The sequence below is a fragment of the Phocoena phocoena genome, chromosome 11, assembly GCF_963924675.1.
Source record: "Phocoena phocoena chromosome 11, mPhoPho1.1, whole genome shotgun sequence".
Lineage (NCBI taxonomy): Eukaryota > Metazoa > Chordata > Mammalia > Artiodactyla > Phocoenidae > Phocoena > Phocoena phocoena.
Window position 1 is genome coordinate 22,573,564 of NC_089229.1, and position 14,572 is coordinate 22,588,135.

General features: G+C 40.1%; 1 protein-coding gene across 14 annotated transcripts in view; it reads left to right on the forward strand.

The window, feature by feature from the left end:
- The window catches only part of ANKS1B (ankyrin repeat and sterile alpha motif domain containing 1B), a 1,192,652-nt gene that overhangs the window by 1,040,319 nt on the left and 137,761 nt on the right, over positions 1–14,572 (forward strand). Inside the window, exon 1 of one of the 14 annotated variants that reach the window (XM_065888062.1) lies at positions 2,487–2,720. The exons of the other annotated variants lie outside the window; for them this stretch is intronic. The gene's annotated coding sequence lies outside the window, so the exon portion shown is untranslated. Of the gene's footprint in view, positions 1–2,486; positions 2,721–14,572 lie in introns of those variants that run through there. 14 annotated transcript variants of the gene reach the window in all.

The following is a 14,572-nucleotide window of genomic DNA, read 5'->3' on the forward strand; positions in this document are numbered from 1 at the left end:
TGGCCTACAGCCCCAAATTATTCTATAGTACAGAGGATTCGACACAATACAAAAATGCTAGCATAACTCCTTTCTAAAGAGCCTGCAGTTCATCACTAATAAATGACATCTCTGACAGCCCAGTATTGTTACTAGCGAACAATATCGAGAAGAGGATGATGCTTTCTTTGGGAAAGCATTCTTTGGTTATTGGGAAATGTCATTCTTTGGTTATTTCCAAGATTGGGAAACTAAGAAAACACCTATTCCACCTCAAGTCACATGTGTTTCAGTTGCAGAGTGAGAAATAGAACTGAATGGCCTGACTTCCCAACCCATCAAAAGTCTGCTAATCTCAGAAAACAGACATCCGAACATGCCCCAGGCAAGAAGGCAGGTCATGTTCAGTAAGGAGTACACCAGTCAAGAAGGCAGCTCATGTCCAACCTGTTTTGCTTTCTATAGGTGTAAGACAGAAAATCAAAAAGCTCTATGAACCCCTTATGGAAATGAGAAATAGTTTCCATATGGCTAAGGGCTCACACTCTGGAGGTTGACAGGCATGAGTTTATATCCTAGCCCCATCCTTTGCTAGCAGGGTGGCTTCAGATACTGTTGCCCTGAACGTCACCAAAGCAGACAATGACATGACAGTAGACAAAACGGTGGACATTCAGTGTTTCTTGCTTAAGAAAGTGGATGTTGTCCCATAACTTATAGTTGCACATCTCTCTAAACCTTTTTTTTTTTATCTGTAAAGCGAGAATAATAATAAAACCTACCTCATAGGGCTGTGAGAATTAAATGAGATAATTCACAGATGTCTGGCAAATAAGTGCTCAGTAAACGTTACCTATTATTTTAAAAATCGATTAACATTTCTATTTCAGTGTCTGATGTTTTGCAGTTGATCAAAATCGTTGTTCTTTGGTTTTGAGACAATAAATGCGTATTCAAAAAGTTTAGAAAGAAAATGTGCCCAGAACAACAGGTTGATTATAAGAACCGTTTGGAGTTCATCATGTCATACATTTCCTTAAGTACTTTTATGTAAAGTTTCTTCATTCCAACCTATTTTTCACAAACTGTTTGGGTGCTGTTACCTTGTGTTCAAACGTTGGTTATCCTCTGTGGGAATCTGTGGTTCGTATCCCAGACTAAGTGGGCAACTCACGCTTTTGGATGGAACGCTGAAACTACGAGGAACTGAAGTGTGTGGGTTGCCAGATACGTTTATTTGAATGTTATGGTATTAAGCAGTCTGTAAGCCACATACTATTTTTATTTATTTATGGCAAGGAAACACTATTGGCATTAAAAACATATATACGGGAGGGGTTTCCCTGGTGGCGCAGTGGTTGAGAGTCCGCCTGCTGATGCACACGGGTTCGGGCCCCGGTCTGGGAAGATCCCACATGCTGTGGAGCGGCTGGGCCCGTGAGCCATGGCCGCTGAGCCTGCGCGTCTGGAGCCTGTGCTCCGCAACGGGAAGAGGCCACAACAGTGAGAGGCCCGCGTACCGCAAAAAAAAAAAAGGAGAAAGGCCTTGTCATTTAAGGTCAGATGTATTATACTTCATTTAATTGGCATAATTTTGAAGAGAAACCTTTGCCCAAGTTAGTTTCTACAACTGTTGGTAGCTGTACAGTGATAACTTCTGTGGGAACTGGGGGTGGGGGGAGAGGTGTTTGAATCGTATCAAAATCTTACTCAGAATCTTAACCGCAACCCTCCAAGTCTGCTGGGGGCCGATCACTGCCCTCAGAGAACAGCTGGAACGCTAGTGGCTCCGGGTGGTGCCACCACCAGTCACCCAAGTTGAGGAATGCTGTGGCTTCTCCTGCGTCGTGAACTCGAAGCAGCTTGGTTAGTGGGAGGAAACTCGAGGTGGCCTCGGGGACAGAGCAGATTCTCCCCATCTTCCTCCTCCTGTGCCCAGCGGCGGCCACGGCGGCAGTGGCGGCGGCCGCCACTGCCGCTGCCGCCGCCGAGCTGGTCACCTGGGCGCCTGCGGAGCTGCTTGGCTGCTGCCTCGGCGGCGGCCTCTCGGAGGGCGAGGAGGGGGCGGCGAAGAGCGAGATATCCATAGTAACACAGGATGCGCCGGGCGCCGAGCGGGACCTAGTGCGGGAGGAGGAAGCCCCCGCGCGCCGGCAGCCCGCGGCGCTAGGCGCCTTGCAGCCCCCGCGCGCCGTGCCCGAGCCCGCGTCGCTCTCGCACTTCGGGTCCGACTGACTGGTAAGCCCTCCCGGGAACTAAGCCAACGCCTCCCACCCGCCCCGGCCACCCACCCCCGGGAGGCAACCGCAGAACAATAGAGAGCGCAGCCGGCCGCCCTGAAGACCGCGCTCGGGGGAGGACGCGCCGCCGCCGCGGACGCCGCCGCCTCCCGGGCTGGCGCGCGCCGCGTGGGGCCGGGCGCGTGCGAGGGCGCGCGGCGGGGTGGGGGGCGCCGCGGGGGGCGCGCACGCGGGCCCGGGGACCTCGCCGGGAGAGCCCGGCGCTCGGCGCGGCGCGGCCAGGCTCGGCGCCTCTCCGCTCCGTTCCTCGGCGCGCTCGCCCTCGCCTCGCGGCTCGCATTCGCTGGGGGTGCCCAGAAAGATGCTCAGAGGCAACGGCTAGGGGAGCGGAGGTTCCTGCCACATGTCCGCGTCCTCGGGGGCCAGAGCCCTCCAGCCCTCGCGGATCCCGGTTCGCAGCCAGCCCGCGACCGCTGCCGTCGCTAGTGCCGAGGGGCTCGGGTGAGTAGCGGCGTGACTGCGGGCGGCGTGGGGTACAGCTACCCCGTCCACGGCCCCAGCTTGCCAAGATGCGGTTGCGGGAGATAAAAAGGAAGCCGGGTCGGAGATCCGGAAAGGCTGCGATAAGGGTTGCCGGGGCATTTGTTGCAGCCAGGCTGGCGGTCTCCACTGTGTGGGCCTTTTTTTGGTTTGTTTTTTTTTTGGTTTTTTTTCCCCCTCAAAAAACATGGTTTGGTTATTGCTTTTCTCTCTCGGGTTGGGCGCATTTTCCCTTTCCTCATCTTCGGGGTTGCAAGGAGTTTGAAGCGGTAAATTGCCGGATGTCTTTCCAAATGGTTTGACTTTCATGAGTAGATATTTTCCAAAGGTCATTTGTCTTCAGTATTAAAAAGCCACACCAATCCATGTAATTTCCAGGTGCGCTTTGAATCACTTTTGAGGAGTAGCTGGAAAAACAGACCCTGGAAGGGTTGCTGTTGAGTGTGCCCTCTCTCCTCGTATTTTTTATACATATTAATCGGAGGGGAAAGTGGGCTTGGACCTAACCACTCTACGCCTTGGCGAACTGTATTAGAGCAGCAAAGACTGCAATTTGCTGCTTTCGTGAAGGTCGGATCAGCATTTCCATTGACATCCCAATTTCGGTGGTTGCAACTTGGGTGTAATTTTACTCCAGGCTAAAACTTGCCAAAGGCAAACAAGATGTTGTTTTTATAAGGATGCTGCCACCGCCGCGGTTTGAGGGGTTTTGTCGTTGCTGCTTCCCTCCAAGAAAACCAGCCACCTACAAACATGAGCCCCTAAAACAAATGGGCAGCTCAGGAAGGCTTTACATTTTCAGAGATTGTCCAGGAAGGCTCGTTCTCGCTGCAGTTATCATTTCTCCTCCCTGAGCGACTGAGATGTTAGTTTTAGGAGGCTAAAAATTCAGCCCCCAGGCTGCAGATAAGCACCCAACATTTATGGGTAGATCGAAGGCATGTGAGCTTTGGGGTCCTAAACGATTCTTAAACACTTACTAGATTAGAATACTTGCTACTTGGACTCTTGCATGGAAAGGCAACGTGAGGAATTTAGGTGCAACGTAAAGACTTTCCTCAACGTTGACACAATTACCAAAGGAGTCTATAAATCTCTCTGGGAGTCTTTACACTAGGGTAGCTTCACGTTGAAGTTTGGAGCCAGTTCTGAGCTTGTTTGGAGCTGGAAGGGAAAGAGAAAAGGAGATTAGGAAACCTCCCAGAGGTTCCTTCCAAACCTGTGTTCTTTGTACTCAGCAGATGAGCCTGGGCAAGGAGATGCCAGTGGTGTCTGGGTTATTTGAGTCCGTGGTGTCGATGGCTCTGTGACAGAATAGACTATAATGACTGGTGCTTGCATTGTCCCACTGCAAAGAAAGACTTCACAAGTGTGCCATTCTGTCATTCCACCCTGTCAGTCCTGAATAGTGCTCGGTGTGGTTGCAGTGATCCTCCTGGACTCAGATGGAGGAGAAAGGAGTAACTGGTACAAATGAAATTAAAACAGATTCATGCTACCTGGGCGACTTTGTGACGTATTTTAAAAAACATCGTTACAAAGACTTTTTTAACTTCAGAATGCAGGGGGAAATAATAATGTTGGATAAAAGCAGTGAAGAGTCAGTGCTCCTTGCTCAAGGATAGGAACTTCCTCCTGCAGTTTCTAATTGCCAAAACTTAATTTTACTGCATTAGAGTTACTTTGCTTGAAGCACTTTGGCACTTTTAGTAGAAGTAATATTTTTCTTCTTAATCAGTGACAGTAGAGTGATAATATATCCATGTATTAGGAATGAGCAACTCTGTATCATTACAGTTCCCCAAAGGGGGACCAGAGAAAGAGAACAAAGTATCTCGCCTCTACTTGGAGATCAAATCTCCATTAAAATACTTTTGAAATATAGATACAGCATGGTACAATATTTAATAAGATATTTGGAGGTAACTAATTTTTAACAAAACTTTGTAAGTACATCTATTTGTCAGCAGTTTAAAATTATAATCACTGGACAGTTAGTATCAATCTAAAAGTTTGCAGGTTTAACTAAATTTGTAACATGTATTGAATTCTGATACATTTCTTTTCTGTTAATTTACTGCATATGGTATAATTGGTCTGAAATGTTAGGGAATGGCTTTCTTTAAAATAGTAATATTTGTTTAAAGTTACTGTACATATTCTAAATAGAGTAAAAATTAGCAGATATTGTTCAGGAAAGGCATTCCCAATAATCATTTGCGATGTTATTGTCCTCTTTTAAATGTTGGCAAATGTTTACCAGTTTATTATTAACTCATACTCATTGCATCGTTCATTGAATGAGGATTTTTGAGCACCATGTGTTTTGAAGCAGGTTTATCCTTTCTCTAAATGGAAGGCAGACATGTTCTTTAAATATTATATTGAAATAAATGTTTTGGCATTATCAGTGTTTATAGCATTGGCAGAGTCTGTATAAACGCTGGGTAGAGTTTACTGATGTCCCTAGTTCTAACCAGATGCTAATGTCAACATATGTCACATTAATATCCATCAAGCCAGTTAATGTCCCAGGAAGAATGAACAATTAGCAAAATTAATTAGGAGATCTGCTTGACTGAAGTCATTAATGGTCATCAGTAAAACATTTGTATTACCATAGGCATGTTTGATTTTTATACATTTTGGATTTATAGCAGTAATTCAGATTTAGCATTTACAAGTGCCACTACCAGTAATCAAAGTACAAGGTCTTCCATAAGCCACCAGTAATTAACAGAAGTGTGAACAGAAACCAGATTTATTTATTGGTTACCTTTTTTTTTTTTCCTTTCATGGATAATAGCCAGTAACAAAGCATAAGTGTTTGCGGTGGAATTTAATGGCAGTGGATAGCAGTAAGCCTTGGAAAAAGTGTTGCATGTGTATTTCTTTAAGTGAAAGAGTACATTAGCTGTGATGTCTTTACTCTTGTATTAATATTTGATTTCTTTAAAATGATTGTTTTCAAAGTGCAATGCTGTCAATATATTTAATAATTTGCTTGAGAAAGAACATTTACATGAATGCATTTATCTTCCCACATATCTGTCAATAATGCATTGTTCCAGAAATCTATTTTTATGTAGATGGAATTTTCATGTAAAAATTAGCCTTTCTTATAATTCTAGTGTGATCTGAAAACGATTCTTGTTCATCTGATTTTTGCTTTCTCTCCATGAAATCATGAGACGGTTTTTTTAGAAGTCAAACTATGATTAAGCTGAGTCTTTTTTTTCTTTAAAAAAACTGTGAGAATAGTTTGTTTAGAAGAAAATTCAAAATTAATTCCCTTAAAAATTTTATGTTTAGGCAGTATTTCCCGATTCTGGTATTTACAGAGCAAAGACTTACTGGTAGTTTTCTCATATGGGAATAGGAAGGAGTGCAGAGAAGATCAATACAAGATTTGATGTGGAAGAAGCAAAACTGCATGTTCTGATCCCCTCTGTTACTAAATGCTTTATAGTGTGTTTTTAGGTGAATCTCAAAACAGAATTTTTCTATAAATGGCTTTTGTGGATACGTCTCTTTGGGGTTTGGAATTAAGGTAACTAAACTGAAATTACTACTTCACAAGACTAACCACAAGAACATGGTCTGGAAAATCAATGGCTGTGTTGAGATTGTCCAGATACCCATGTTTACCACGTTCCAGCCCCTCTGTCACTATAGACAGCCACCTTTGAAGCATACAGAAATCAGTGGGCAATCCCAGCACAGTCTCAGCACTGCTTGGCCATATGTTTAAGTGGTACTCAGTTCTGTAGCTCTTATAACATTGGTCAGGGCTAGGTTTTGTGACCCTGTGAAAAGTAAGACACTTGGCAGGAGAAAATTGTTCTTTAAGACTATTTGAGCATCCTGTCATTTGAGCACATTTCAGTTAGAAGAATTTTTTTGTAACTGTAAGTTTTATGGTCTGTTTTTGGTTTCAATTAAGGCTTGAGCGTGACTTGAACATAGTCGTAATTGCAGCAGGTGGTATGTTTTGTGTTGTGTAATGTTCATAAAAGTCTCGTTTCCTGATGTTTAGAAATCATGACCATTTTGTAGTTATTTTTCCAGAAATACAAAATGTAACTGTAAAGATAAGCTGCTTCTCTTTATCTCCATCATTTATTTCTTCAGAAAAGATGTGCAGACCATATGCAGCATCTCTTGGCTCTTAATACGTTTTTGTTTTTTTTTTCTGTCTTAACTGTCAATTTAGTGTAAAAATAATTGGTTCAAATTGTTTTCTAGTAATATAGCTTTCTCTCTGGAATGAAAGGTCTGGCATTGCGTCCTAAATATCTCCCAAGGCTTGGTTGGTACTCTTGATACGAGTGATGCTATTTTTTTCACCCTACTGGTAGATCAGTCGTACACACTCATGCCAGACCAAATTTGGTACAAAGCTTCAAATTAGAATTAAATAGTCCCTCCCAAGTTTCAACATTATTTACACACTGGCTCTCCCTCCTTTTACATCCCCAGAACTATTCCAGATAGGAACCAAGCTGTCTTGGAAGATGCAAATTCCTAGTAGCTAACAGAAGAAACTTTTCCCCCTTCTTTTCCTGACCACTCATCACTGACCTTTTCTCTCCTCTCATTCACTGCTCTTAGCTGAGGTATCTTTCAAATCACATAATCTCTTTAATCCCTTTCATTAGGTTTCTCACTACTAAAACCTCCAGAAAATCTGTTATTTCCTCTTTTACGTTTTTGATACAGTGACCCAAGTCATGGCTGATAAGTATTTAGGGTGGTAACAGTGTTATGTCTGTTATCAAAGGAGCTGAAATCTATAAATTTTAAAGTTCTATGAATAAAAAGCCAGGACCGGGAAGCTCTACAACCCCTGAAAATGGACCTGAAGCCCCCTTCAGAATATCCATAAATGTCTCCACCAATATGAAAGATAAATAATAATTGTAATTTGTTCATATTAAATAAATTAAAATATTTCTTTTATTGTATATTATGCCAGTGATAATGCATCATGTTGATTTTCTAGTATTTTTGTTGAATTTTCTAGAATTTTTCTAGAAAAAAATTTTATTTTCTAGAATCTATTTTCTAGAATTTTTGTTGCATATATACAGAATTTTAGCCCAGTAGACATTCGTGGGCTCTAACCCTAATATTTAATTATTGTTTATACTGTGGCTTAGTTGAAGGAATTTGCATTCTGAATTCTAAACAACTGACCTAAAAGAGATTTGCCAACACAACCCTTTGAGAAACAGTATCTGTGTGTATTCAATTCACTCACTTGAGAAATTTTTACGGAATGTCTACTGTCTTCAAGGCACTGTTGTTAGGGCAGGAGATATAATGATGAACAGAATAGACAAGGTCTCTGTTTTGTAGAGCAGATATTTAATGGGGGAAGTTTAATACAAAACAAGTAAATAAATAAATGGAGAAGATGATCTCAGACAGTGGTAAGTGCTGTGAAGGGCATATAACAGGGTGAAGTGCTTGAGGGTGTTCTGGAGGGGAATGATGCTACTTTTAAAAAGTTGTTCAGAGAAGGTCTCCCTAAGAAGGTGCCCGTCAAACAGAGAATGGTGAGCAGGAACCAGCCATGCAGAGAAACCTGGGGAAGGAGCATTCAGTCAAAGGTACCCACTCACCTAAGTGCCCTTGGGGGACAGTCACAGTATGTTTGGGTAACAGAGAGCAGTACAGTGTGCCTGGGTCCCTGCCCACTCAGGTCAGCCTTGCTGGTCATGGCAAAGGGTTTGGGTTTTATTCTAAAAGCAACATGAAACAAATGGAGAATTTAAAGCAGAAGTACAACAGCTTTACCTTTGGAAAGAACACACTGGCTGCCGTGGGAAGACTGGACAAAACCAGAGGCAGAACGGACATAGAGGAACCACATAGAAGGCTATTATAATAGTCCAGGTGAGAACTGATAGAGATTTGGGCTAGGGTAGTGACAGTTAACAAAGAAGAGCTGTGGAAAGATTCGGAGTGTCAAATTGTGAAAAGCTTTTGTGAAGTTCTACAAATATAGGAAAATACAAAAAAGAAAATAACAATTCTCACAGTACTCACCATCCAAAGTAATATCTTGGCATTTTTTAAGGAAAAATAATCACCACATTATTTTTTATATTTTGATATTTGATCATAAGACATAATTCAGGCGATGCACATAATAAAAATACTATAATTTTTAAATTACGCTAAACCCCACCACCCAGAAATAACCATCTTTAACATTAGACTAATATCATTTAAGGCATGTTTCTATGCATATACAGAGGGATTGGTAGATGGATGCATGAATAGAAAGAAATGTTGATACTTTTATGGTAATGGCAATAATGGAATCATACTGGAGATGCTGTTTCTAAATAAAAAGTATTAAAATTTGTTTTCTTATGTTTAACAGCATAAAAAAATGGAAGTAAGAAAAGCTAAATAATTGTTGAACTTCAAACAAAGTTCTCCTTCCTACAGGTTATTTCCTAAAAGATCTCCCTTTATGTTTAAGAGAAATGGTTATGATTAACGGTTATTAAATGGCTATGGTTAAGAGGAATGAAAAATGTTAAGCAGGAGTGGATTGAGATTTTGTAGGAAGGTTATTACAAGTTGGGACTCCTCTTTAAGAAAACAGAGTATATTTTACAAAAACATGATCATGTGAATGCTTTGCTGTGACCACCCCCAGGGCCAACGAAAAACAAATCACCCATGTAGGTGAAAGGCCTTGAAACTTAAGTAACTTTACAGTAAATCCACCTCAGAGTTGCAATTATTATGCTTTTTAAACTACATATTCCAGCTTTAAGTACATTATCACCCATCTTCTCTCCTCAGCTAATAATTTTAATTAATTTATATTGATCATGTTATATTGCTATTATGTAATCATAAAATCATAATTACTAAGCTTATTTAATATAAATTCTTCTATTCACATAGACCCAGTGTTTCCCAGTCCTTTAGTATAGCTTCTCCATTTCTAAATGAGTTCTTTGATTCATCTCTTAATTGCCTAGATGTCATTGTCAGTTGCTTTCTATTCTTATTTCAAGAAAGACTTGTAGCTACTGCATTTCTGAGAGTTTTTCTTTTTGTTTTTGTTTTTTTAATATTCGAGGGTATCTTTCTGTTACTTTTATAATTGAAACAACATTGAGGCTGAGTATAATATTCTTGTGTTGTGCTCCCTTTCCCTTATAGTTTTGCAGCCATTACCCCATTGTTGAGTAGCATTCACTATTACTGTGCAGTCTGAAGTCACCCTTTGTAGGTGTTTGCTTTTTCTGCCTGGATAGCAAAGAATTCTTTCTTCATCCTCATAGTTCAGTAGCATAGCTAGGATATGTCTTGTTGAATGTTCTGTGTCAGAATTTTCTGCAATACAGTGTGCTCTTTAAATCTGCTGACATTGTATCATATATTTTATTATACATTTTATTCCATTTGTATTGTTACCTACTTTGGGGCCATCAATTATCCTTATTTTGGATCATCTTTGTCTCTCTTCCATATCTCTTATTTCTTTATACTTTAATCTTTTTGTCATTTTCACCAGCATTCACAGTGATTATGTCAATCCTTTCCTCTGTGTTAGTAATTCCATTTTCAGAAGTGTCTACTCTGTTTCTTGATGTTTCTAATTTATTGATTGATTCTAAAATGATGCTCTTTGGTCCTTAAATAGTTTCATTAGGTCCACAGTCTCTCTTTTCATCTCATTCATTTGTTTCATTATTCTGTCTTTAGCTTCAATTTTTACTGAAATCATTCTTCTCTAGTAGAAAGTTTGCGTGAGGAGGTCCTTCCTCTTATTTGAATAAATTTATTCTAGATTTGCTTCCTCATGCTATGACCCTTGCATTTTATATTCTTCCCTTCCCTCCTTCCTCTCTCCCTCCTTCCTTTCGTCCTCTCTCCTTCTCTCCTTTCCTCCTTCCTCCCTTCCTTGCATATCTGCCTTGCTATTTTTTTTCATCCGGCTGGTGCTTGGGGAGCTTTGCCCAGACATGGTGTAAGTAACTCCTTAGATCACTTCCCACCTTTTGGGGGACCAGTTTGATTGTTTTCTTTGAGCTATGTTTTATTGCCTGGACCTGTCCACTTTTCTGAAGTGGGAGGGAGTTGCCAAGGGAGGTAGAAATCGTGGAGAGAGGTAGCTCATGCCCTGTGCAGCCTTGATTATGTTTCCAGGGCTTTGCCTTCTCAGGTTTTGCAGAATGTCCCTGTTATCAGCATTCATTTCACCAAACTGGGAGGGGGTAGGTGGGAGATACCAAGGACAGTCTTTATAATCAACTAAAGGGTTCCATATGAGCTGGCAGCTATCCTGGAGGTAACCTAGGACTTCATGGGTCTCCTTATCACAGTGGGCAGCCCTGGAGTCTTCAATTCCATGGAGTCAGCCCTTTACTCCCTTTTTCTCATTTCACGTTTCCATCACTCCTCCATAGAGAGAGGAAACGGATAAGGATATTCACTGAGTGTGTGCTTTCTCTAAATTCAGGGTTATTACTGAGAATTCTCAGAGTTTTGTTGACTCTCTGGGCAGTGAGAACAGGGTTGGGAATCAAGCAACACTGTGCCTCTTCATCCTGCTCCGGAATCTTCTCTTTCTTTCCTTGGCTGCCAATGTTGAAGTTTGTTTATATTTGTTTATGTTCCTTTCCTTGATTGGTTACTGTTGGTATTTTTTTCATACTGTTTACTACTTTTTTTCCACATTTTGTTGGGTATTTGGGAAGGGAAGTTCTGTGAGGCAGTTTAAATTTGCCATCTCAAATCAGACTCTGGGATATATTTTGGAGATAGAATTTAGATGTCTTGCTGATGAATTAATTTGAAAGATGAAGGGAAGGGAGGAGTTATGGATGATGCCAAAATTTTTGGCCTTAGCAACTGGGTGGGTGATGAACAGATTGGGCCAGTGTTGGGAAAAGGAATCAAGAGTTCTGTTTTAAGCATTTTAAATCTAAGAAACTTGATATCCATGTGGAAATGTCAAGCAGGTGGTTGGATCTACTAGCCTGAAACCCAGGGGAAAGATGCTCAGCATATAGGTGGTACCTAAAAGCACATGCCTGGATGAGATCACCTAGGGAGAGAGAATATAATATTGGGAAATGTATAATGAATATATACTAATCAGGATGTGTGGGTGTGTGGACTCTTCAGGCTCAGTGTAAACTCTTCTTAATCTGACAAATGTCTGAAATCTTTCAGTATAAATGTATCAGGTTAATGTTTGGTATGAATTAGTGAGAAATGTAGGTCAGGGAACATTTTGAAAGATGGGAAATTTTATACTTCTAGATCTACACAGTAACACAGTAAAGTACTGCCTTTCAAAGATGGTTTAGACTTGCTTTTTAGCTCTTACCACATCAATTATCTGTATTTGAGGATGATAAAGATTTAATTTTAAACAAATATATAACTTATTAGTTATGAAGACTCAATTTTTTCTTTCAAAATGTATATATACATTTTTATTTAATACATACTTTTACAATTAAAATATAGCTTTTGCTTATAGTAGATGTACATTGTACATTTTAAAGCATTGCTATATTTGGAGGGAATGTGCTTAATGAAAAGGATACTGTTCTGGAAATTAGGAAACAAATTCTAGATCCAACTCCATCAGTAATAAAAATTAGCAGTATGAAACACACATAATCCTTTCAGTGTGACAGGTGCTGTTCTAAACACTTTACATAATATTTACTTTTTTAAGAAGTTGTATAGTCACACAGCTTTCAGCTACTTAATCTCCCAGGACTTTAGCCTCCTCATTTGTAAAGCCAGTGTTCCCTCTAGCTCTAAAATTCAGCACGATTTATCTTTAATTGTACAGTTTTATCAAGAAACGTAAAAATGTTTTAATGATCTTATTAACCAAAGCAAATGGTAACAGACTCTTTTATAGTCAAGGGAAGATGAACCATTATATCACAAAGGTTGACCAGTAAATTATGGAGATTTTGGTCGACTAGGATTGCATCCCAAACATACCTCCCCTTATGCTTTTGGTCACACTTTACCTAAAACATAAGGATTTTTTTTTGCAGTATGGCAGTTACTTGCCCAGTTGCTAGGTAACAAGGCAGATCTCTATAGCTTTATTTGAACACACAGCAGATGATTTTTTAGTGACAATTGTTTGTGTCCAATATATTAAAGTATGCTGTATTGATAATGATTGAACTGTTGATTTATCTACTGTGCATTTGCAAGAAAGTGTGCAGTAGTTCACAAAGCTAGTTTTGTTCTAATCTTTCTCAAAAGCATTATTAATATTTGCCACTAAGAATGATCAGTTGTCTAGCAAAGAAGCAATAGCTAGGTTGTTTATTTGATAATCCTTCCAGGTGGCTGATCACAATCAAAAGCATTGCCACACCTTTCTGATTAATTATGCTGTACATCTTCTGGGAGGGATGTTTTGTTCTTCTGTGGGGTCCATTCATATGTTATAAAGTTTGAATTTTGTGAAAATTGATATTCTTTATATTGCTTGTCATTCCTCATACTATAATCATTCAGGAGATCTAGCTGTACACTGAGAAGTAGCAGTTGATTTAGAAGAATTGTTATTTTAAAACGTTATCCAAATTTATTATTTTTTTTGTCTTTTGGTACAGAGGGGAGAAATCATAGCTGCACATCACCAGTGTTACATAATCAGCAATGGTGTGTTGTTAGAGATCTTTTAACAAAAGTTACAATTAAAGAAAAGATCTGGGGGCTTCCCTGGTGGTGCAGTGGTAGAGAGTCCACCTGCCATTGCAGGGGATACGGGTTCGTGCCCCGGTCCGGGAAGATCCCACATGCCACGGAGCGGCTAGGCCCGTGAGCCATGGCCACTGAGCCTGTGCATCCGGAGCCTGTGCTCCGCGACGGGAGAGGCCACAACAGTGAGAGGCCCGCGTACCACGAAAAGAAAAAGTATTAAGTATTAAAAGTATTTAAGTATTATAACCAGTAAATTTCCATAATAAGGAAGGAAAAAATCTCTTTCCGCTCTTTGTGGATTTTGTTCACAATATTTGCCTTTAATCAGGTGGATTTATTTGCTTGAATGTTTCTTAGTATATGCCAGGAAACATGTGAAGTATATGCTTATTCCAAATTCATTTTCCTCCCGACATTTATATTGGTAAATTTGGATGATTATTATATAGGAGTTATCCACTGAGTTAATAGTCATTTGTCACAGTCTTTTCAACTAAAAGTCAAAAGGCTATTTTATACTGTAATGGAGAAAAGGTATCTGTTGAGCATTACACTTTTGTGGTAGAGTGGCTGTAATTAGTACCTCAGCTATGGGATAATGCAAAATTATGGTACAATTTCCTTTGTAGCATAAGAAATATCACAATAGGTAATGTTAGGATTCAGGTTTGTCTTAAAAGATTTAGTTTATAGGACAGTGACATAAGAAAATTCTTGGAGATTATTTGTTCACAAGTTTTTTGATACAGCAGAAAGAATGCATTCTGTAGAATCAGAAATTACAGAGACAAAAATGAGTTATTACCTGTCTCTTGAGAGAACTCAAGGTAACCCTGTCTTTACAAGTCAGCACACCAGGAAGCTAGTTTATATAGAAAATAGTTTAATATGGAAAATGGCGCTTTAATAATACCTACTAATTAAATGCCTGCATTCAATAAAATACAGTTCTCGCTGCCTGAAAGCTATAAAAACCACCTGGAATGATTCTGAATTTCTGTAGTCTTGAGTAAACCACAGGCAAGGCGTATATTTTATTGACTGTGGACTGAAGGCCTGAGCTATTTTCAAGACAATTAAACAGTAATTTATTT